Genomic DNA, 25,954 nt, shown 5'->3' with positions numbered 1-25,954 from the left:
GGCCGCGGCATAGCATTTGATATAACAGTATAGGTGTGCAATAGACGGGTTCAGAAATTCTGTATTACATTTCAAACTAAAACATTTGAAAATTAGGTTCATTATTTTTAACTAAAACAATTTGTACGTTTTCGTGATTTTGACAACTTTGACAATTTTGAAAATTTTGAAAACTCATGATGAACACTGTATTCAAAAAGGTGCATTGTAAATGAATTCGATGTTCATTTGTAAATCATACCATACTATTAAGTCAAAAATTGTCCGTAAAAAGCTGTAAGAAATCCATAATAGTTTAAAAATTAAAAACATGTATCGTGTCTAGAAAATTAAATTATAAAAATTTTCTGGACATTTCCGTCTCCGTGGTTATTCATTTTTGAATAACAAAACACACACATCGTTTTAAAACAAAATAGCAAATTTATCGCACCTCTCAGAATCCATAACAAGTTTAAACCCTGAACGAAGGGTTTTGTATACTTGAACTTGAGATGGTGATTTAATATTTTGATAGTATTAAAATGAAAGTTAAATAATGTTAAAAAAAATAAAAGTTGGATGATCCGTCAAAATAAAATACACAACGAGAACGCCCATATATAGTCATAAAATATAATCTACCAGCCCCAGTATGGCACACGTGTTTCAAGCGATTATTCAGATCCGCTCGTCAGTATTATTACTATCGGGTTCCCTCATCTTTTTATAAAAAATTTATTTTAGTCATGACTTCGCAGTCTATTGCAAACGCCGCCCACCGCCATACGCACACGCGGAAACACGACACGCCGCGCTCCGTGACCGTCTGCAGTAGAATTCATTTAACAATTATTATTACAATTCAATTTTCTGGAAATCCATTTTTTTTCACCCTCGGTAATATTATAATCAAATAAAAGTCCGTTTTTAATTTATATCAAACGTAAAATGTTAATTTGGATTATTCTGTTTGTCGGAACTCGTTTTCCCGTGTATGGAATTCAAATTTAAATATACCTCATTATTTTTAAAAACACAATTTTATTTTTTTCAATTGTGTGAAAGTAAACTGAGTAAGTACAATACGCATCACAACGAATTAGTTTTTCTGCTTTAGATAACTGTATATTTGTTGGTTAAATAATTATGAACAAATTGTTAAAAATGTAATATAGAATACCAAAGACCACATATTATATTGTTTTAATTTGTGTCTTACGTATTTCTTAAGTCCCATTAATGTAATCGCATGGGACAATATTGTTACATTAATGCAATTTAAATTAAACCGTTTATAATTACTTTTGATTTAATTATAAAGAATAATTTTGTACGAAAATTATAGTGACTTCTAACGATACGAACCAAATATTATCACGTAACAAACTTTTTTTTAATTCTGACAAAATGTAAAGCCAAGTAATGAGAAATTAAGAAAAAATTTACTTTTTAACATAATATAAATTATGAAACAAAGTTCCATTTTAAATACAATTATTTAAGTAACAACTATCAAAGTATTTGCATTATTTATTTATTTAATATTCTTTGATATACGTAATTCATCAACTTTTTCTGGTCTTATATAATATTACCATATTATATTTTAATCATATTTATCAATATCAAAGGTTATACACTAAAAGAAAATAGTTTAATAATTGCATATGTTTATGTAAATGTAATAATCTTGAATAAAATAATAATTGCTATTATAATGAATAATGACTAATAAATGACATTAGTTGAACAACTATTCATTATTATAATATATATAGTAAACGAAAACGGTTATGATACAAAGAATAAATGGATATACAGGCACACGGTTAGCTTCGTATCTCATATTTAAAATTCATAAATCATTACATTTTGACATTTCGACATTCGTTTGGTAAACCATTTCTGAACATACTTTAAATTACTATTTTTGAGGCATAGACGACTTATTTTAAATAATTAGATTTAATAAAAATAATAAACAAATAAAGGTTTTAAGGGATTTTAATAAACAAAGATATATTTATAAATTGACGTATAATTATATAACCAGTCTTAATACCCACATATCATAACAGCTAAAATTTTACAGAAATAAAACAAAACATATTACAATGTTTAATTATAGTATTCTAAGTTTGAAAGAAATTGTAAGATTCTGATTATATAATGTTAAACATAAAACAATTTTGAGAGAAGCCTAGTCAACTGATTTGTCCATAGTTTTGGTAATTTTCTGAAAAATATTTAAAATTACAAAAGTTTCCTCTTTAAAGTGTCATAATCTGTGTCAACATTTCAATATTCCAAGAACCAATATAAAATATATTATAAAACTTTTGGTGTCGCAGAACTTCATTAAAAATGATAAAACAAAATAACGAACACTTAATTTACTGGCAACCGGAAATTCTAAAATAGCAAAACATTGAACTTGATGCAGCTTTATTTCTAAACGAATTAAAATATGAAATTAAATTAAATTAAACCGTTATTTAATTATCATTATATAGTATGCTATTATGCATACTATTTATGTATATCATAGTGCAGAAGTCTTTAACCTACGATTTTAAAGCTATACTTAGTTTATATGACAGATATTCATCAACACTGAGAATCGTATAGCCTATGAAATATTTTTCTCTAATCCTAATTCACTGATTGGTGAGCAATGTTTCTCATTAAACATCGCATGGTATTGACATTTTTTAGAAACATGCATTTTTTCTATAGAAATAATTCATATTGTGTTAAATTAAACCAACTAAATTAGAATCATTTTATCTCCATTTTTAACTGAGTCACCGTGAGTTATTTAAAAATAGATACTAAAACATAATATTTAGATAAATTTTCTATAACTCAACCCTTGACCCTTATGTACGGTATCATTTTAGTTATTGAAAAAGATATAATTTAGGCAATATCATAAAAAAATATAAAATGGCATACTTCAATAAGCTTCACACACAACGATGAGGCAGAGGGCCAAATATTATTCATTGGTGATTTTTTAAATAGATTTAATGAACAAGTAGAATGAATATACATGAAGCCCACATACACTTATTGATGCTTTAGCAAAAATCTAATCATCATGGGCAATATTTATAAGATAGTGCAACGTGATCGGCAACGCTGTTCTTGGAATAACATTGTTGTACATATTGGTAGATATTAAGTATATAATAAAATATATAATGAAATAAACAACCAAAATATTAATGTTCCAAAATGTAAAGCATTTGGAAATGAAATTCTTTTTAACTAAATTAAAGAAACGAAAATGATCAACAAAAACTTTAATTTTCTATTAAAATATACGCAATAGTAAAAGTAAAGATACAAAATATGAGTTTCCCCTTTTTTAATAACGAAAATCTTCGTTTAAAGTTCAAAAAATATGACGTCAATATAGTTACTTCTTTAAGTAAATATTTGACATTCTATTCTAACCTAAGGACCCATCAGTTATAGTATAACTGTTATACACTGGAAGTAATATATAAAATATTGGTTTTTAAAAATATTTAGTTTAGTAAGTTTATAATATTTTATCTTATACTATGTAGCAAAATCTTCGTCATTTTTAGATAATAATTTATCAAATATTTAAATTTGTATTACAAACGCTTGAACAATTTATACATCATTCATCAATTAATGACGTTTTAATATTACTATTAATATAAAATAAATTCAATAAAAATTCTGTATATTAGTAAAATTTTGTTACAATTGGAATATTGTATTTTTGATATTCCTTTAAATTTGTGATAGGTATATCCACCACTTTTATACGTCAAAACAACCTGATAATAAATAATGTTATATTATTGCTGACTTGCTTATAATAGTCCCAAACATAAATATAATATACTATTGCCTTCGAATATAAGTTAAAGTTAAAATACAAAGTTATTTTTAAATGTTTTTGAAATTTGAAATTTAATATTTGCAGGTAATAAAGGTATCTATTTGTATATTTCAAAATTCTATGTATAATATATTATAATCTATATCAATTAAATACGATTACTTTTCATTGTAATCATATTGTCAATAAAAAATGTATTGTTTCATTTACGAATTTGAAAGGCGATCGCAATTGATTCCAGTTAAATTGTGTATATATGGGTACATACTTTATTTTTATTTGTAGAACTTTCATTTTTAGAGAGAATAGTTCAAGGCTGGGCAAGTTAAGTAATAATACTTTTCAACTCAGTTTGGTTTATTTAATAGGAAAGAAAGAAAAAAAGATCTAAGGTTAATTATAGTCAAGTTAATTTTTTTTAACAAGGGTAAGTTTAAATATAAACCAAAAATGTATATATTAACTTCTGATAAGTTATTTTTTTTTGTAGACATAGCTAGTTGTCACTAGATAGTTTGATGTAAATATAGAATATAATATGGTATGGGCTTAACCCAAATGGTGAAATATTTTAACAGTAAATATTAACAACTTATGACATATTATATCATTATGAAATTAATATTTTATCATTTGTTCTTTTAGGACTTGTCCATACATGTTTGTAAGCAAATAGAATTACGATCATCATTGAACCTAACATACATGACATCAAAATTAATTTATTGGAATTGAATAATCCTAGATAATAGCAACAGGAAATTCAATTTAAAATTGTCTTATATGTATAATCAATAGTCATTGTATTGTACCTATTTAATTATTATATGTTGTTATTACATTTTCTCCAACAATCGTATAAAACTGATAAGCGATTTTCGACTACTATTTTTCCAGCTTAACTACTAGTCGTTCTCACCTCGATAAACACACTGAATTATATTATATTCGTCACAAAACACACAGATATAAACGCATTTTTCGTATCGAATTTTTCGTGGTCAAACGTTAGTGTCAAACGTTTGTGGTTGGCGGTCGATCGGCGGGTGGTTGAGTCGTATAAGTTTCGTGTTGATCAAACAAAAGCCATTAAAGTCCGTTTGCTCAAAAGTCTGGAGGTACCGATGGAATTCGCACGTTTCAATTTCACACATATATACACACACACACACAAACACACACTCTCACGGCACAGGTAATCCACCTCTATCCCATCATTCGTCGCTGTCACAAGGTCGTTCCCATCCACGTTCGATAGGAGGGATGGGGTCGACCTGTCAAATATATCATTTTCAACGGTTCGCCTCGTCATCCTCCCCCGCTGGTCAGTATTAGGTACCTGTACACTATACATAATAATATATATGTAATATGTATATATTATACTATAACCACTGATGCGTTGTTCTAGGCGACCGAAATTTTCCAGTCATTGTCGCGCTAAACCGAAACGTAGGAGATCCTATACAGGTACGACAAAATAAAAATAATATTATCGTATCGTTTTCGTTTGCCGTTTTCCCGTTTCACGTGTCATTTCTATTCCTCACCTTTTGCAGCTCGTCGATGGCATTTGCACTGTGTCTGAGCTGCTTCACAAGTATACAGGATAATCGCGTTAACCTGTCACACGGCGATCTCGATGACGTTAAGTGCAATCGGTCGCGGCCGAAATCGCAAACGCAAACTCTTCGGTCCGTTTTAATGGGCGTTCGTTTGTCGATAAATTCCAATCGTGGCAAAAGCCCTCTATCCATTTGAAAGCAGAACTCCAGTGATTGACGGGTACTATACGGCCGAAACTATACTTAAAGTGGTATTTCCTGGGTTGATCGTAATACTCGACTCACATGTATCGAATAATAACCTAAAAATACGGTCCACAGAAAACAGGGTAATATTATATAATGTTTTTAAACATTCGTGAGACATCATATAAACCCCTAGCCACTTATTCACTTCAATCCGGTATCGTTTGGTAACTTCTTTTATTATAACATTATACGTCATCTCATTGTGATCAACTTTCGATTAACTCTTAAAATTATGTTAGGTACAGTTATTAAATCAGTAAACAGTAAGCGTATAAAGATGGAGTAACATCATATTATACGGTTTAAATCTTCCAGCATACACGTTCACTCTGCAGTGTTTGCACATAAATATAATATACTATATAGGTAAGTTGGACAAAGATAAAACATACATTACTTTTATGACCTCTCGGTGGTAGAAAAAAGATCATTCGCAGACGTGGTGGATGACTGTTATTATTGCTTGTATTAAAAAAAAATGAATTGTTGTCCATTTTGATTTAATTTCGGTTAAACGACAGCGCAAACGACGTAAACCGGAAGCGAGCGCTACGACTTAGCGTTAAAGATAAATTTAAAAAATACGATTTTATACGTTTTTGTGGAACAGTATACTGTTCTATATGCTCGATGTGTGCAAAAACAAAAAAGTCTCGTCAACATGTTAAAGGGAAAAAATTTGAGATTCATTCTCGCGATAAACGATGACAAAGACACAATCACTGTACGTGCAGTGCGTTTATTAGGCGGGCGGATAAAACGTCATTAAGGGGTTACAATCACAACAGCATATGATACTATAATGTAAGAGATCTAAGTTAAAATCAGCCATGAATGACAAACATAATATAGGAGGTCAGGCTAGATACTAGACTACAACTGTCCAAACTACGTTATTATTGTGCCACGAGTTTTATCAGATTTGAACCAGGCTGAACATAACCAAGCAGTTGGCGTCTGAATGTCTCGCAGCGAAATTTTAATTTTTTTTCATTATTGTAATAATATGTGGTTTATACGTTTTTTTGTACAATTCACTTTTTGTGTACCCAGTTAATTATTAGCCTCGAAGAAAGGATTCACTCATTAGTGACACTTTTGTCCGTAAAATCCTACTACAATATTATTTAAGAATTAATTTGGCGAAATGTTCTTTTGAGACAACGGGTAGGATCATCCGGTATAGTTCTTACATCCAATGAATATCTACAAGCGGGTTATTGTGTTTTATGAGTTAGGATTATCGCTAGCCACGATAAAGACGGATAGCTGTGTTCTATACTGTTTGCATAATATAGAGATCGAAATGTGATTTTTCGATAGAACTTTGTGTTTGAATTCCAAATAATCTACATTGGTTCGAGAAGGAGCTTGAAAATATTTAGTTTGGTTTGCGTGGAGAGTAGATTATTTGGATAATAGATTGTGATGGATTAAGCTTTTCTGTTATTTAATGCAATTCTTTTTTCCTATATAATATAATATGTAGGGAACAGGTAAGACATTTTTTATTCCAAGATATTCATATTCGATTCATAGAGGATTAAGTGCATACTTTAAAGGTTGCATTTGAACAATTTTCATTTCTTTTTAAAGATTATGTATATAGATAATAGATATGTTATGGTTAACTGTTAAGCACCATTTCATGTACCAATCAGCCAGGTTATTCAAAAAGGTTATCAGTGACTTATTTCATATTCAGCATGGTACCATAACAGTGTTTATTACATTTTAGAATATTTTTTTTATTGTTCTATATAATATATACAAAAATGGAACGTGAAAAATGTATGTTACCTCATCAATCGAGAACGGCTGGACCGATTTGACTCAAATTTTTTCTAAGATGTTCGTAATTTCTAGGAGAAGCTTTATACGAAATAAAATTTTAAGAAAACCCAACAGAAAAGTAGAAAAGCTGGATGTAAAAAATACAATAGTGGCGCAAAAAAAATGTCCAGAAAAAATGAACTAAAAAATCAAATAAAAATTTAGTTTATTGTTGCATATTAAAATAATAATAGTATATTATATATTGGTTGCTATTGAATAATCGGCATGTTTGTTGATTTGTATTATTATTTTTTTTCAATAAATGAATGTCTGGAAAGAAGATAGGCTAATTTAAAAAGGGTTAAATTTGATTTTTTTTTATTCATCGGATTTTAGTACGGTTAGGTTAGGTTAGAATTTTGTATTAATTGATTATATTAAACCACAGTAGGCGGAATTAAGTAAAAACGACAAACTTAGTATAACTTTGATTGAATTAAATCAAATTAAATCGTACACTTACGTACAAACATCACGGGGTCCGCGATCTACCGTAAGTAGATTGCCTACCTGATAATATATTGCTGCGAACCAGAATTTTTATTCTGACCAACGGAAAAGTTAAGATAAATTTTGAACACCATACACCGAATATAAAATAACGAATTGAACAAAATTAGAGTCATATAGAGTTGGTACATTTAACAGACAACGAAGTGCACGGGATCAGCTAGTATATGTAGATTGTGAAGATATTTTACCTAAAAACAAAAATAAAAAATTCTATCGGTGCGAGTAATTTTATAACAATTTAAGTTGCAGAGTTTATTCTGTTTAATTTTTTCATTTTATCCACTTATTTAAATTCATAAATGTTAAATGAATCCATAGTTAATTAAGAACGAAAAATAAAACTTAAACCTGGCTTTCAGGGAAATGGTACACAACATATTGTTTGTGTAAGTGTAGTAAATATTGTTGTTTTTTTTTTTTTTTAATAGTGTATCAAATTGCTTCAATGAGAAATTAAATTCACTATACAATAAAAAAATTAACGCGCTGTTAATAAATGAATAGCATAAAAAATCAAATTCTAGTGCTATAAATTAATTATTTTTCCATTTAAGTGTTTAATTATTTATTTATTTTCTTTCTTATACTCATAAATTGCATTTTTGCATTGTAAATATGTTTAATGATAGTAAAAAAAACTTCAAGATTCCTCTATAGTATATTATATTTTGCTATACCTAATACAAAATTATATAACATTATAATTTAACTTCCAAGTACATGTTCTCGTTAATTAATCAATTTACTTTAAAAGACTAACAATAGTAACTAAATTAATATCACCCATAAAAAAAGAATTGTTTTGTAAAATGTTATTAATATATATTATGGATTTATACATTTTAAATATTTATTTAGTTGCTTGGATTAAAAGCTACTGGGTAAATATTTCGTCATCTAGTCATAGTACTTTTAATGAAAGCAATTTATTGTTATTAAATGCTTACAAAAACTCATTATAATATTTAACTTAAATTTAAATTACCAGTAAGCATTTTCTGAATATTTTGTAATAAATAACAAGATTAATAACTATTCTAGGTAAATATAACCAAGAGAAAAATATGATGATGAAATATTATTGAATCATATTAATTAACATAGTATATTATGTGCATAAGCTTATGCAAGAATAAAAATGTTTAAAAACAATGAAAACTATTTAAAACTTATATATTTTGTAGAGATAACATTAATAGAAAATTCATTGATGATTAAGACACTGTTGAGGTTTTGCGTTTTCGTTTACTTTTGAAACAACTAGTATTCAATTGGAAAGTTACTTCAAGTTTTTATCGAGATCAATCAATCTGAACTTTAAAAATAGCAATAAAAAAGTCTATACTATATCCAATTGGACCTAAGTCACAACTTTTTTACAAAACAAATCGCGGTTATCTGGTTGGAACTCATCTATTTAATCAAATGTTGATGGCCATCAAAACTAGATAGTTATCGATGTAAAGTATCTTATAACATTTTTATAAATACAAGTTTAATAGGAAAATACAGTAATAAATTACTATCAGAAGATAATATAATTTGTAATTTGTCATGGCAAATCTGTATTGAATATATATACCAAATTTCAATTTACTTAGATGATAAATACACTAGATAATACATTTTAAATTAAATACAATAATCAATTAATGAAGTTTGCAAAAAATCGATCAAGTTAAAAAAATATAATATATATTTTTTAATGGTATTTAAAAATATATCAAATAAATAAAAACATTGTCTCAGATAATGTACAAAAAATAAAACAAAAAATATACGCAGAACATTTTAATGAAAATTGTAAGACTACCAATGATAAATTAAGTAATGTATAGGTACCGTTTTTCTTATAATTAAATACGTTTAAATAATAGGATTTCTTGTAAAATAATTGGTTTATAATAATTGTTGTTAGCGTTTGATGTATAGCGATATAGGTATATTTGATAAGTAACCATATAAAACAACAATATAATTATTACGGACAAAATATTTTTCTTATTATATTTGAGTCACCGTAAGCTTAAAATAAACATGTACCTATATTAATTTAAACTATTTACTAAATTAGAATCTTTTAGTTTATTTTCTGACCAAGTATGACGTAATTTAATAATAATTAAGTTATATAACATTTGGTTCAATTAAAAATATAAATGTATATTTTATATAAAAATGATGGTAATATAACAAATTCATTTAATCGACTAGCCATTTAATTACACTACATCACAATAAATCATGATGTTGAAAAAATTGTCATGCATTAGTTATCGTTGAAAATTGTTAATACACCCATCCTATTTAAGTTGAGGGATAATTAAGACTTGATATTTATTTATTTTTTAGTGAGGTGATTAAAGTATTTCGTTTTAATAATATAAAAATAAAGTTACCTAAAATAGATTGAATGATAATATTATTTAGTTAAAATTTATAAAGATAATATATTATTCTGAACGTGGATGTACTGAAATTGCCTATATATCGCGCCGTGTAACCATATAAATTAATTATTATTACATTCTAAACGTAATACTGTCGTTTAAATATATGTGAGGAATAATTATATTATTCAGGAACTAGAAGTTACTATCGTACATGGATTTAAATATTTGCATGAAAATAGATCGCATATAACGGCCCCAAAAACAATGAAGGTTACCAAACAAATTTTCGAAAACTTATGTAATTACCTGTGAAAACTATAAAGGAAGAGAATACGTTTCTTTATTAATTATAAGACAATTTTAATTTAAACCTTACGATTTTATGATATTGTTTTTGAACCAGATGTATTTTACATTCAAGCAAACTATTTTACACCCTCTTACTAAATGTAATTAATAATTTGTCAGTTCATCCATTCATTCATTCATTCATTCATTCATTTATTCATTTTCACTTGCCACAAATTTTTCAAAACAAATAATTGTGTAGATTATACTAGTCTTGCAGATCACGTGGGTCAAACTTGACCACCGCAATTGGAGAAACTGCAGTGAAACGTATTCCGAACGTGAACTGATAAGTACACATGAAAAATGCGTTCAAAATGTGAATGGAAAAGGACACGTGCAAAATCTTCGATATTGAACGTTAACCTTCGGGCGTATTGTGCAGTAGCTTATAGTTTCGCATTATTTGAGTTCTCAAATCTAACGAAAAAAAACTTCTACTTTATATACAACGTGTTTACGAATTTATGCCCAAGAGCGGTTTACCGCGGTAACGAATAAAACTCTTAGACGCAGTATCTTTTTCGTTTTATTTTTTTTACACCCTAACCTGAGGCAAATGACAATGTATAAGTCTCGTTATACTTTTACAATTGCATCATCTCTAAGGTTTCTTTACTAATCATTGGTTTACTATCCGACCAGATGATAATTAGTTTATAATCTTACCAGTATAGTGAAGTTTTTGATTATTATAACCGTGTATTATTTACATATGTCTATACGACATTTATTATTTCGTTCCTAAATGCATGACTTTTAAAGTACAATAATATTTTATACCACGCGCGTTAAAAAGAACCTACTATGAACAATAACGGAAATAATATCTGCCGGTCATAATATTACAAACCAAAAATGTGCATAAATAATGAAATATTAAAACTAATTAATCGAAATTACAAAATTGAATTAAATTATTTATTGGTTTGGTTTATACACTCTAAAATATTAAAACTACGCTCAAAAAACGTATGATTCCAAAACAAATACAATTTTCATAAACTAATTAACCATCATAATATATTGATGCACAAATATTATCTTTAACTTACGACCTACATAGCATTAAATTTTACTAAACGGAATTATTATAACCATATTATGAGGTAAGATGTTTATTCGTTCAAATAATTCAGTTTACTTTAATTAATTTATGAACTACGTAATTGAGGCTATAATACTATGCATGTTTTTAGATTTTATAATCTTCTAAAATTTTTACTATAATGCAAGATATGAATATTTTATTGAATTATTCAGTATACAGTATACACTATATGGTTTTTTTATTTGTTGTTAATTCGTATAACTTTAAGTTCTAAAACATTCAATATAAATCAAATCAGAAGAAAAAACTGTGCTCCACATATTATATGAATTTTAAAGAAAACTTTCTATATATATAACAAAATTGTATTGAAAAAAATTGTAAAAAGTAGGCTGAATTGCGTTACTATTTTTTTTAGTTTAAATAATTTGTGCACGCCGTGTGAATCTGACCTATTTGACAAATTTAAAACAAAAATAAAATTGTTTTAATCGGATGTACCTACTAGTTTCGGTGCTTTTGACAATTCGCAAACATAAATGATTAACTAGCAGAGGATCAAGAACAAAGGAGAACGAAGAAAAAATTGTGTATAAAACGGTAATATAACAATCTGTCATTATTAATTAACATTTGTGCAAGTAGCTGCTGCCCGTAACAGTCCATTTAATGATAAATCGTTTCAAATCGGAGGCGATGAGATAACAGTTTTTACATTTCCCGTTCAAATACTGACCCAGGCGAGCTTATCAAACATAGTGTCTAATGAGACGTATCGTAACTGGCGATTATCAACAGAAAATTTAACTTATTGTACCCGACAGGCGGTAAAAACACCAAAACCCAGAGGAAAAATATAATGCGCAAAGATAATATAAATTTGTTACAGTCGAACCCGTGGGTACAGAAGATATATTTATTGAAACTGGGCGAGTACAACGTTTTTACTTAATATATTTATTCAGTGAGTAATATAAATCTACAATTATTGAATTCTGCAATTCTGAAATTCTGCATCGAACACATACCGAAATATTTTATTTCAAACTTAACATAGCTGAACCGAAAAACGGTGTGTTGTAATAATAATATATAATATTCTATGTAAATGACATGTTTTGATACATTGTTAATATATTCACTAAACGTTATAATACCTATAGCTTACAAACGAGTAGGTTCATTTGTATTGATGACAATTTAGTAACTCTGTAGTAATACTGACGTTTATATTAAATATTAAATTACCAAAACAAAGCAATTTTGATATGTCTCAAAATTATATGCTTTTATGCTCATCACGTACTCGCATTGATTCGCGAACTATTCTAGGGTCTTAAAAAAGTTCATATTTACTAAGTATCTTATTAGCTTATAGGAAAGCTACACAAACTTTATCGAATTCAAATATATTATTTGTAATCCATTACGATGTTTTTTCTTCTTGTAGAATTTTAACAAAAAACTTATAACATATTATAACTTTTGAATAAGTATTTTTTTTTTTTACGTGAATAAATTAAATAAAAATTCTGAACTGAATCACAATACTTATAAACATTTATAGTTTCGTTTTAAATCAAATACAATATTAATACATTAATATTAACTCTGAGAGTATTCAACTACCTATCTATCGGGTTGTAATACTCAAAACTTTACAATTTAATTGGAAATACGATTGCAATTACAATCTTGCTGCCCTATGTAAATTGCTTTACATCTATAATTAAGTATTCACAGTAGGTGCATAAATTGTAAAATGAAAATCAATACACTAAGTTTAATTTAAAAATAGTAATATATAAATTATACGTATAATTTTTTTTTTATGAAAATATTTTAATATGTATATATGTTTGAACAACAATATATGATTAGATGAGTCATACATTTTTAAACTGAATTGTTTTAAATAAAATATTACAATTCAAACAATTTTCTTAGACAGTGTTAAAATAAGACTTAAATGATACAGTCAATTGGAAACATAAAAATATTTGATATAAATAAAAATAAAAATAAAGTTTTTGAAAAACCGTGTAGTTTGACACTGTTCTTACTATTAAGGGATAATGATATTAAATTTTTGATGTAAATTTAAATTATATAATGAAGACTAGTTAACATCGTGTGACACCGGAGCCATGTTATCAATTTACCTAAAACCAACAATATTTATCTTCGTTAGTGTGCACTTGTACCTCAAGTAAATATCCACCGTAAGCAAAACACGAGAAACACATGAGATATTAGCTGTAATTTATCTTACTCTGTATGCTTGTGGAACTGTTTTAAACGACCTCTTTGATAAAAATGTGTTACGCTATACTGATAAGAACGTTCGAACACTTCTCTGTTAATAGTATTCCATATATCAACGTCTTATCTATGCATCGGTTTCGACGTAACATCGTGCCAACACAATTCCAAACATGACATTTTTAAAATGGATAACAAATTGAAGGGCTCTACATATAATAACAATTGTTTTACAAATCTCTGCTATAATAATACGTCTTGTAAAGAATATCGCCCAAAGAATAAACATTTAAACGTAAAATATTAATTTTATAAACCGAATTGGCTTACTATCGAATAATTATAAATTTGCTTCACGAACCACAAACAATATTATTATATAATATCGCGTGTCCTGTTTAAAATAGTATGTGTGTATCTATGGATAAAATATAATAAAATAATATTTTTGTGTCTTGCAATGAACAAGTATTTTTACCACTGTTTCTTGGTTATCCTTTAAAAATATTAAATATTATTAGTTTGCAATTACTTTGCATGCATGAACAAAATAAAAAAATTGAGATTTTTTAACCCTGCTGGCTTATAATTTGTTTCAAATTAAAAATAATGAAACAATAATATAATGTTCAGAAACGAGTGAAGCAAACCGAAGGATCAACACCCAGTCTACACTGCACTCTTCTTTACTTTTTATGTTGACGTCTCGTTATCGATTTAATCACAAAAATTCAGTATTGAGATTATAGTCGGTTTGGCACTGATCCCTTACTAAGCCGTAGTAAGAAGCGACATTTATATTCGATTTGAGCGGATTTTATTAAAAAATGTGTACACCCCCAAAACCCTATTCATATAATAATAATATATAATCACTAGGTATTTATATTGGTGATACTTCTTAACAGTTTTGTATAGCATAATTATTATTAGTTATTCGTATTATTACTATCAAATAATATTATTTTATTGGCATATGAACCCTTTGCAGAATATACATAGTTGAGTTTTAGAGTAAGGTATTTATCAAATAGAATGTTTTTAAAATGTGTAGGATAAAATATATTATAAAGGTTCTGAGTGAAGCTAGGAATGTATTAATTTTACAATTTTTTTTATTTTTCTTTATCAGTTGACAATTTTTGGAGCGGAAAAATTGCCCCAATCATAAACATTGAGGGTGGTTTCTGGTAGAATTTTTTGGGGCTGAATCAATAGTAATTGTCTAGTATTTTTCTTAATAATTGGGAAAAGCTAACATAAAAACTTGTTGATTAACGCAACAAAAACAAAAAATTAATTATTGTTTTAATTCAGAACCATAAGGATTTGAAGAAATGTTCGCCAAATATTTATATAGGCATTTTTCTAGACATAATTTAATTTTTAAAATATTTTTATTTTATTTTAAGCTTTAGTTAAAAATGTTGAATTAAAAAATAATCATGAAATTTACAAAATATATCTATCTTCAAAAATGTATAACATGAAATTTTGATATCTAAGCCTTAAAAATATAATACAAATGTTCACATGTGTTTTTTTTACATAAACTAAGAAATATTATTTATGGTTTTTTATAATTATTTTAAGAAATATACCTACTATCGATATTTTCTTTAAACATTTTAGTTATTTTATTGTTATTCTAAAATATTTATCATAGAGATTAGTGTATAATATACAAAAATATATTTTTTAGTTAATTTTATGATATTCTAAATTGTTCATTTGAAAATTTGAAAATATAGGTACACTAATAAGGGCCAAATGTTCTGCTATCGTAGTTTTGTTTAATGATATTCCTATTCTTCGTTTCAGAGGTATAGGTTTTTAGTTATCATTGTACAAAAATAACTTTGAGTTTATAATTATAACGATATTTGTCAAACAATGTATACAAACCTGTTTTGTTTTTTTCTTTGGTTAATTAAATGCGCCTATACTAATTATATGTCACAGACTTAAAGAAATATTATACATAATTTATGTTTACATTTATGCAGAGATGTTTTTCAGTGTGCAAAATAATATATTTGTACATCTTAAACAATCATGTAATACGAGCAAAGTAACTATGTTTCAATAAAATTACATCTCAGCAGTTTAAGGTTACGTTGGAAATGTATAACTATAAGTAACTTTGTAGACAAATTATATCTTTTTTAATATACATTATAAAAAAGAAGTCACCTCTTGATGTTTTTTATATATATAAAATATTCATGTTTCAGTGTATAAAATATATACTTGAGTTACACGAAAAATTAGTTGATTTAATATTTCATAGACTTAATTTTCATAGAACGTTTTTACCTCGTGAACTTCAATGTATGTTATTATAATATTATAGTGTTTAAGAAAATTATGATTTTACAGACGGTTGTTATGTCAATGAAATTAAAGATAAATAAAAAATCTAGATCAATCGTAACGTATAAAAATAAAAATCAACAATTTAAATACATTGAAATAAACTATTTGCGTTATATATTGAGACAGAATCCGATGATTTCACTTGATTCGGATATTTGATATCGTTTTGATATCCTATTTCCCTTCACTAACATTATTTGTTCATTATTTTCGGTATTGAATAACTAAATAAAAAATAGTTTGGCATTTGGGTTCTTGCAAATATTAGGTAGGATTGAGCATAATTGCTGGCTCAGCTTCATTAAAAAACCTACGTTTATCAATTAGGATTTTTACTATTTTTTACTTACTCAAAATAAATAATCTATTAAAACATACGTATTTAAAGAGTTAGATAATATATTTTATTGTATTTAGACATTAAGTAGATATTTTTGATATGTAACGATAATAATTATTATATTTTCACGATTTCAGGAAAATAAAACAATGAATCAATTTATGCATCATATTTTTAACGTTTTATAATAACAATTGGTTGACGTATTTCAAAAATATTTAAAACAAATATTTCTATTCCACACAAAAAAAAGATCGATCAAAGTCTTAAGATTTATTGTTTTTAGTATTACGGCAAAATCACTTGAATATAATTTGACCAAGCTGAGATTTGTAGTTTCGGAATTTAATTTCGTCCGCTTTTCAAAAACTTCTAAGAAATTAAAAACATACCTTTTGAAAACAACTGCTGCTTCCGTGATAAATTTAAAATCTGAATCTGTTTTATATAACTTGTAAAATATTCTCTTCTACAAAAAAAAATTGTTAATTCACCAAAACCGATATTTTTACCGATTTTTGACCATTACCGATTTTTTTTTTTTTTAAACATATAATTAGCTGGCTCTAAAAAATATCTAAAGCAAAATATTCTTCATATTCTTTTGTCTAACAGAGAATAAATCTAAAGAAAATATTTCCATGTATTAAAAATATAATGGTGTTTTATATTTTATACATTTTATTAGGTCAAATTAAATCATTTAAAATAAATTATCGCTGAAAAATCATACTCTTCTTTTACGTAGAACGTTATATTATGTAATTATTATTCATTACCTATATATTTAATAAATAATATTACATTTACGTGTAAAATAACATAATTTATCAGATTTTAATGAAAATATGTAGTTGGACTTAATTATAATATGCGAATGTGTTTACAACAATCACATAGAGGGAAGTCACTAAACCCTTTATTACGACTTATTCATTAAAATGTTATCGATTTTCAGCAATCATCTGCAATTTGTTTTATTTCTAAAACTGAGCTTTTCGAAATATAATTATCATAAATCGTAAATTTTGTATCCCTTTATTCTATCTAATTATAACATTATAATATTTAGAAAAATTGTCAATGTTAATAATAATAAAATTTAGATAATGGAATGTCGATATGCCATACACGGCTATAAATATAATAATTGTGTGTAGAATGTATAGGTAGCGTAATATAAAATAAATCCATACAAAATAAAAGCAATAATCTCTTCTAGAAATATCATAATATATGAAATAGCCGTTTGCCATTGCACTAAAATGGATTGAGATGAAATAAGCACAAATATGAGCCGTAAACATGATCAAAGACATTCATTTATTCTTCCGAAAAGTATTTATAAATTTAAATATAAAACGAATGTTTTCGTTTTGAAGTTTACATTCAGTGGATATTATCAGGGCAACATTAACATGTTTGAAATAATTCATTAAAATACCTGCACTGTTTTCCATGTTTTTCATGAAATAGTCATAAAGGCTGTTATCGCACTTAAGCAGCTAATAGATGTGCATAATAATAAATGTTCCCAGGAAAACGGTTAATACACCGTGCTTGTTTCATTTTACGAGTATTTTACCGTTTAAAAAAATTATCAAATAAATGTACCTAATATATCATAATTTTATATAGTTGTACATAAAAAAATAAACAAAACAAAAAAAAAAACATATAAAATAATAATATATTATATTTTTGTATAAAAGACACGCAGGCATTTTTTTTTCAATTCTGTAACATGACGTTAAAAATGAGTTTTATTGTAAAAAATAAATTTACTGTTCGTTTTCAAGCTTATAACATAGGTTCTATAGAAACATTTTATGTAGGTCTAATAAAACATTTAAGATCATAAAAATATATGATTTGACGTAATTAATGGATATGAAAAAAAAAATTGTAATTTAATAATAATATAGAAATTAAATTAAATTAAATTAATCAGAAAATTTATGAATATCGAATTGATCAAATTATATTTCTTCATTGAACTTTGTAAAAAATCAGTTGAACAATAATTTTGACGTTTAATTTCGTTACAAAATAATTTTTTTATATTGTGTAGCTATAGAAATGGCAGTCACGTATAAATTTAAAATATAGTGAATTATATTATGATTAATTGTACGATAATTTTAAATACTTAAAAATTAACGTTAATTTACACGGTGGCGTAAAAATGAAAAGATCCATCGTAGCATGAAGGCTGCAGACATAATATTATGGACTTAGATCCATCATTTAATATTTTTACAAAAATGAATTATTACATTGTCGATATTTTCAATTAATTTTATAATCGAGTGAAAAAAAAACCTACCGCTATAATATTGGTACGCAGGTCACAGCTTCGTTTACGTTGGCCCAAAGCGTATCAAATTATCGGCAAATTTTGGTATTAAAAAAAAAGGCGATCTCTGGTATCATTAAAATAATTGCACGATTTTCATTTAATATTCGACTATTTTTCCAGAGCAATTAAATACTCGCACATTTCGGGATGTGCGTTCGTATACTATATTATGCCATTAACCGCGACTTCTGCGCGACACGCGAAACACTAGGACTTGACAAAACCACACAACACATAACGCATTATTAGTGAGTGAAATGGAACGAACAGACGTATGTTAATAGCATGGGAAATTGAATTGCTCTTTACGACAATGTATACATACGGTTTATCGAACGAGTCTTATACTCATATAGCGCATATTATTATACAGAGCGATCATTTTGCGGATTCGGTACACTCATTTTCTCGACAAATTTAAAATTTAACGTTAAAAAGGTGGGTAAGTGGATGTCGCTCTGCCGTACAGTAGGTTACAAGTGGATCACTGTAACGGATGGTGTTAAATTTGAATCCAATGATATAATATCATTGTATAAGAAAAACGATTCTGAGCGAAAACGGTCAGTCAGCCTATGATATTACTAAGTATATTTGATGATATTATTGTGAATAAAGTAATTTATAAATAACCTATTTACGTGAAGCCTAAGAGCCTTGTTTTCAATTTTCAATCCTTAGCTATAAAAGTTGAACATTTTATAAATTTTTAACTACAAAATAATTATTAAACTATAAATTTGATAAATTTTGTCAAAATTTGAACTTTAAATGCTTATAAAAAAAAAAAATTGTGCCTATGTATTTTTAATATTTTTCAACTGCTATTAGAACGATATTTCAGGAGCCTTATATTAAATTTTCACGCTTTTTTACACAACAAATAAAATTTTATTGATATTTATAAAAAAAAAAAAACTAAAAAATAGAAAACTGACAACGTCCGTAAACAGCTCAAAATAAGTCAAAATATTTAGAAAATGTTGTGGTGTATAGGAAATGCAATTATAAACATTCAGTCAAAATTTCATGTCCCTACGGTCATTTGTTTTAGAGTTACACCAAAAACCAAAATCGATTATCTCGAAAACAGATTTTGCGTAAAAATTCCCGTTTTTCCTTAATTTTTCTTTTCTTTTCACGTCGTGTTTTGAAAACTACTGAGAAATTTTGACTTTTGACCCCCCAAAGTACCAACTAGATTCACTGTCATATCAGAAAAGTTACTGTTGAAGAAAATCCAAGCACTTTTACTGTCCTAAAAGGTGATGACAGGCACAAAAAAAATAAAAAAAATAAAAAAAATAAAAAAAAAAAAAAAACACACATCATTGTAAAATCAATACATTCATCGTTCCACTCAGAATCTAAAATTTAGGAAAAAAATGAATTTTTACCTTTAAAAAAATAACTCAGAGTATTTGATCGTAAACGGTTGATGGCGGTTGGTTTGTTGTTTTACGTAGTGTTCCGGTCGATTCTAACAGCTATAATATTATAGCCGCGAAACGTAACATTTATCATCTGCAGTCAATCGCACCAATAATAATAATAAAAATATGAAAACCCCCGTATTCTGGAATAATCGATTGACGGCTTTGGTCATCTGATTTCTCCTTCAATAATATAATACCCTTTGATCAGCGGAAATTCAATAGATTCCTGTACAGTCACGATCGTCTACGACACATATAGTGGATACGCGTCGTCATATTATATACTCAAATAGTCAATTAATGTAATATTAAACACATATCGTTGCTTTTTAAATTTTATTCGTGATTGTGCGGTCTTGATTGGTTGACATAAACATTATAATTAGTGCGGGTGTATAATGTGTATACCGTAACCGCGGTAGATGAAATTCTGGTCGTGTCAAGGATGTTAAGACGACTATGCATATGCTGAAAAAATTACACCTCTAATGGGTTACTGTTCGTGGTATTGTCCACTTGTGCAACCCTACAACTCTCAGAAGTCAACTCATGAATCTGACACCATTGTGTTATTTAAACTTCAATCCAAAACAAACCACTCAATGTCGTAATAAATTTTTTGGACAACTGCAAAGGACAACAATAACGCCTTTTAATTTGTACTTTCCTTTGCCATGTCCTGTGGTTATTGATTTTTTAATATTCTTTTATATATTCTACAGACGATAAAAAAAATATATTCAAATTTATTAGCAACCTTATATACCAAAGTTATTTTATTGCCGTTCTGTACAATCATATTTTATCAGCCTGTATTGATACAACGTGTGGAACTTGTCTAAAATGATTTATTTGATTCTGGATTTAGCACGCACACTGACGTACTTAGATATTTTATCTTCGCCGTTTTCCCGTATGGTTTCATCGTAATTTCTTTATTTTACGATAGTTTACTTTTCCCACTGACATATTGATCTCCGAATGTTGAAATACCACTGTCCGCGGCTGTTGTAATGCAAAATAGATTCAACTACAAGAGTGGGCTGTGAATGTAAAACAACAAATTCAATTTCACCCGGTGCACTTAGTTTTTACAATTTATACTTTTTATTTTAAATCAAAATGAATATAAAAAAAAAAACCAATAAAATCTCACAACGACTCGAACACGCGCGGCGGCTACAAAATGTCAGAATAATAATACGCTGATATAATAATACTTCACCACACGGGCCGTCGCCGTTATTAAAATATAAAATAATGTATTCATTTTGCCGAAGCGGTGGACGGTGACGAACGCTACGCGCGCGCAAGAGTCGAGTGGGCAAAAATGCTAAACAGTCGTTCGAAGATAATTGAAACAAATGGTCTTATTTTCGGTGCCGCCGCGGCCTCGTAAATAACGATTAGACGTACCTACCTACGCGTTATCGCCGCAGAGGTATATGGGTGAGAAATAGACGGCGGCGAGTCGTTAAGACCGCGGACGAAAGGGGTGGTTGGTGGGACTTTGATTGGTGGAAGGGACGAAGAGGGGGGGGGGGGAGACGGAAACCGTTTGGCCGGATACGCATTTTTTCAGCGAGTCGACGGCGAGAGAAGAGAGTGTATCGTAACGCGCGGCGCAACACGTAATCAAGTTTTATATTATAATTTGGACCATGATTTTATAGTTATGTACTTACCCTTTAATAACACAATTTATAATATATTATATATTCACAAAAAGAACTACGAAATCGTGATTCGCACGAATTTTCTGCAGACCAGAAAATAATATGTTATATCAATATGTACCTTTCTACTTAATTCCGGTTAGGTTAGGTAGATTAATAATATAGGTGGCATTTCATTTCGGGCGCAGAAATGCGAGCTTAACGTTCATAAGTACCTACGCCGTGGACGATTCTAAACCACATTGCGATTACGCTTAAGAGGACGTCACACCTGTATGAATAGTCTCCGTCTTACAAAATGGAGAACATAGCAAATATTTCAGCCCTTTCAATTTTGTGTTTTTTACTTTGATATTAGAGTAAATTGACTTATTATCGTCCATCGAACACAAAGGTTAAGGGGATTGTCTGTTTTCCCTCGTTGATTTTGTACAATGTTGTGATTTAATAGCGAGTTATGGGCATTTTAACATGGTAATATTTTACAAACTCGTGACTTGCTTGATGATATTAAAACATAGTGAAAAAATCCATACGAGGGGAGGGACACGCATATTATAATAGCTTTAAGCTTGACAATAATTGGTGAATAATTCAAGATTTTAAACTTTGCAGGTTGACGACACAAAACTGGAACAGCCGAACGTACATTTTGGTATGCGTTGGTATATAAGATGGAGACAACGCGCGCGGGTACGACGTCGTCTTAAAAATTATTTTCGTACCGATAAACCCGTGATGCATGGGAATATTTTCACCATAGTACCCAACGACGTGTATCATGATGATATATCACATCGATCGGCTACTCGTTCATACGTGTTTGTTTTGTTCGTGGATGTCCACTCTGCGCCGGCCGATATGTGAATAAGGAACCGTAAGACCTGCCGATGAATACATTTCATTCGACAAAGAATAAAATGCCATTTTTTTTTTTTGTACAGGACATGGGCGAATAAATAAAATAACATACCTCGAATGCTGATAGAAAGTAATTCGTGTAGAATGTAGATATTGGGTAGGTACATGGAATAACCAGCGCAACATAATTGATAACTAAAATCAAATTATCATGGGTTCATACTTCGTATTGATGTTAAGATATTGATGTACAGTTGTGTAGTACAAATAAACTGTAATATTTTATAGTATACTATAATTTACAATCGAAAAAATGAATAGGTGAAATAGAGACATATGAAAAGACAATTGCATACAAGACATAACTGAGAGCTTTAACAAGTTAACATTAACATTTTTACCAAAAATATTTTAACAAACAGTTATATATTATAAATTATTATTGTTATACATAAATATTGGACGGTCCATTTAAAGTAACACCCATTATTACAAAAACTATTAACGTTTAAAAATATTTTTTTACCTACTTAACTTAAGTTTTAAAAAACAAAATTGTTCAAAAAAGTTGATCCACTATTTCACTTATATTATAAACTTGAAACACTTGAAACTAACGACTTAAAATAATTTTTAAAAAAATATTCAAAAACGTTGATAGTTTTTGATATAATAAGTGTCTTATGTTATATGGGTCCCACTACATACAATATCATATGATGTGTAAGATTTTTAATCACAAGCTTTGTTAGTCTTATTGTATAATATAAGCGTCAGACATTAAATTGGGTTGCACTGACAAAAAATCACGCACGAAATTCGACCCAAATTTGAGTTATGGCGTGCAATTCAAATGCAGCCAGTACAACAATATACGAGTATATTATAGGTATCAGTGGTGAGTTCTAGTTTTTATAATTCGAATAGTTCAAATAATTATTTTGTATTTCATAATATAAGTAAAGACACATATTATAGAATAGATATAGTCACCTAAATGTATTGAAATAATTTGTTATAATTATTAAATTTATTTTGATGGAAATTTTTTTTTTATTTTGCAATGGCAGTGTTTGTATGGCTGACGTAAACCGTAATCAAGTCACAAGCGCTTACGCAAGACTATCTAACACGAACCATTAAATGTGTAATAATACTGCAGAAAAACGTTTTAAAATCAGGATTTAATTGAAATTTAATCAACCACAAATACTATTAAAAAATGTAAATTAAAATATATTATTCATATTCTGTACTTGTATCCCACGACCGTAACTTGTCTAATCAAAGGCCATCCAGGGAATTTATCCTAATTATAAATACTCTTGGCGCACTGCTAGTGCCGTCTGTCACAATATAATTAATGAATACTATTTGTTGAAAAATCTCTTCATTTAATATATTACAATTATTACGTAAGTATCGTTATTTAAATGAACAAATTGCATATGTATATGAGTACACAATAAGTATGCATACAAGTTAGAGAGTACTAACATAGAATTATAGAAACATACTAATTTCACATAATTTTACACACAATTATATGGAGAATTCACCTCCAGAATTATTTAGTTAATTCGTCTGCCAAGTCAATTTGTAAACGATTTTTAACGTTACTAGGTACCTATAATATTTTTCCCTATCAACTTATCTGTTTTCCATTTTACACTTTATTATTGTTCGATAAAATAAAATTCAAATATAATATATACAGCGTACCTAATCCTCTTGTAGACCAATTCAATATAACACGGTCGACGGTAATTTTATATTCACGCGTACTTAGGTATTACTTTTTATCGAAAACCATAACAAAAATAAAATGGGAATTTCCTAGATTTTGATATTGTTACGGTTACAGAATAATAATAAATATAGGTTTTTAAATAAAATATAATATGAATAATGTTTTTTTTTAAATTTCTAAATCTTCAAAATCTAAGAAGAATGTTAAAATTATTTTCCATGTCTGATTCATTTTTAAAAACTTATTGAAAATGTTTAAATAAATATAGCTGATCAAAAAATATTATTTTCATATGATAAAATGAATACCCATTATCATAGAGGTTTTATAGAAATTAATTTGTCGTTGTGACTCCGGTACCTATCTCAACAACAATGTTTTGTAAGATAAATATATCTGAGGATTTAATATCGACAGACCGATGAAAGTTAAGCTCATATGAGTACTGTTAAAAACCCTATCCTTCTTATAACCTTTTCTGAAGTTTTGATTGAATCGTATTGATTATTTTTCGCATACATATTAACGAATTTGCCTGGTGGAAAACACTTGTATAACAGACACACTTATCGTCGTTAGGTACTTAAAGAACCAACTTATAATATGTGTAAACAATTATTACGGAACATCTAAAATATTAAAATATTACAAACAGTGTGTAACATTCATCTTTTATACCCTCAACATTTAAAAAGGTTATAATCTTTTCTACATAGTTAACGAACAAGTGCTTAAAAACAACATTTTCAGCTTGATTGATGTATGCATAGTTTATTATGTACGCTAACTTCACTAGCGAATAATACATAAAACTTTTGTTTGTATTTACTCGAATAACATGAATAAAGTTGATTTTTATTTAAGATCTATGAACATGAAGAAGATAATAACCATGTAATAATCAATGTATTTATTGATAAAAAATTTTAAATTAATGAACAATAATATGGTGTTAATAATATGATGACATATTCGATCTTAAAATAACGTTTTCATATTGAGAGAAAATTATCATTTTTATTTGGATAAAAAACGATAAAACCAACGAACCTTATACTGATAAGCTGATGATTTATA

At 27.8% G+C, this 25,954-nt stretch overlaps 1 protein-coding gene and 1 long non-coding RNA gene across 2 annotated transcripts in view; one reads left to right on the top strand and one right to left on the bottom strand.

Moving 5' to 3' along the window:
- LOC132937165 (uncharacterized) overlaps positions 1 to 25,954 on the bottom strand; it is a 145,511-nt gene that overhangs the window by 83,749 nt on the left and 35,808 nt on the right. The window lies entirely within an intron of this gene.
- LOC132937256 (uncharacterized) lies at positions 746 to 24,421 on the top strand. The gene is made up of 3 exons (XR_009663643.1): positions 746 to 1,055; positions 22,882 to 23,143; positions 23,211 to 24,421. It is a non-coding gene; the product is annotated as an uncharacterized LOC132937256 (long non-coding RNA).

This window comes from Metopolophium dirhodum, chromosome 1 (genome assembly GCF_019925205.1).
Source record: "Metopolophium dirhodum isolate CAU chromosome 1, ASM1992520v1, whole genome shotgun sequence".
NCBI lineage: Eukaryota > Metazoa > Arthropoda > Insecta > Hemiptera > Aphididae > Metopolophium > Metopolophium dirhodum.
The sequence above is the reverse complement of the archived record's forward strand: the minus strand, read 5'-3'. Positions and strand labels throughout refer to the sequence as shown.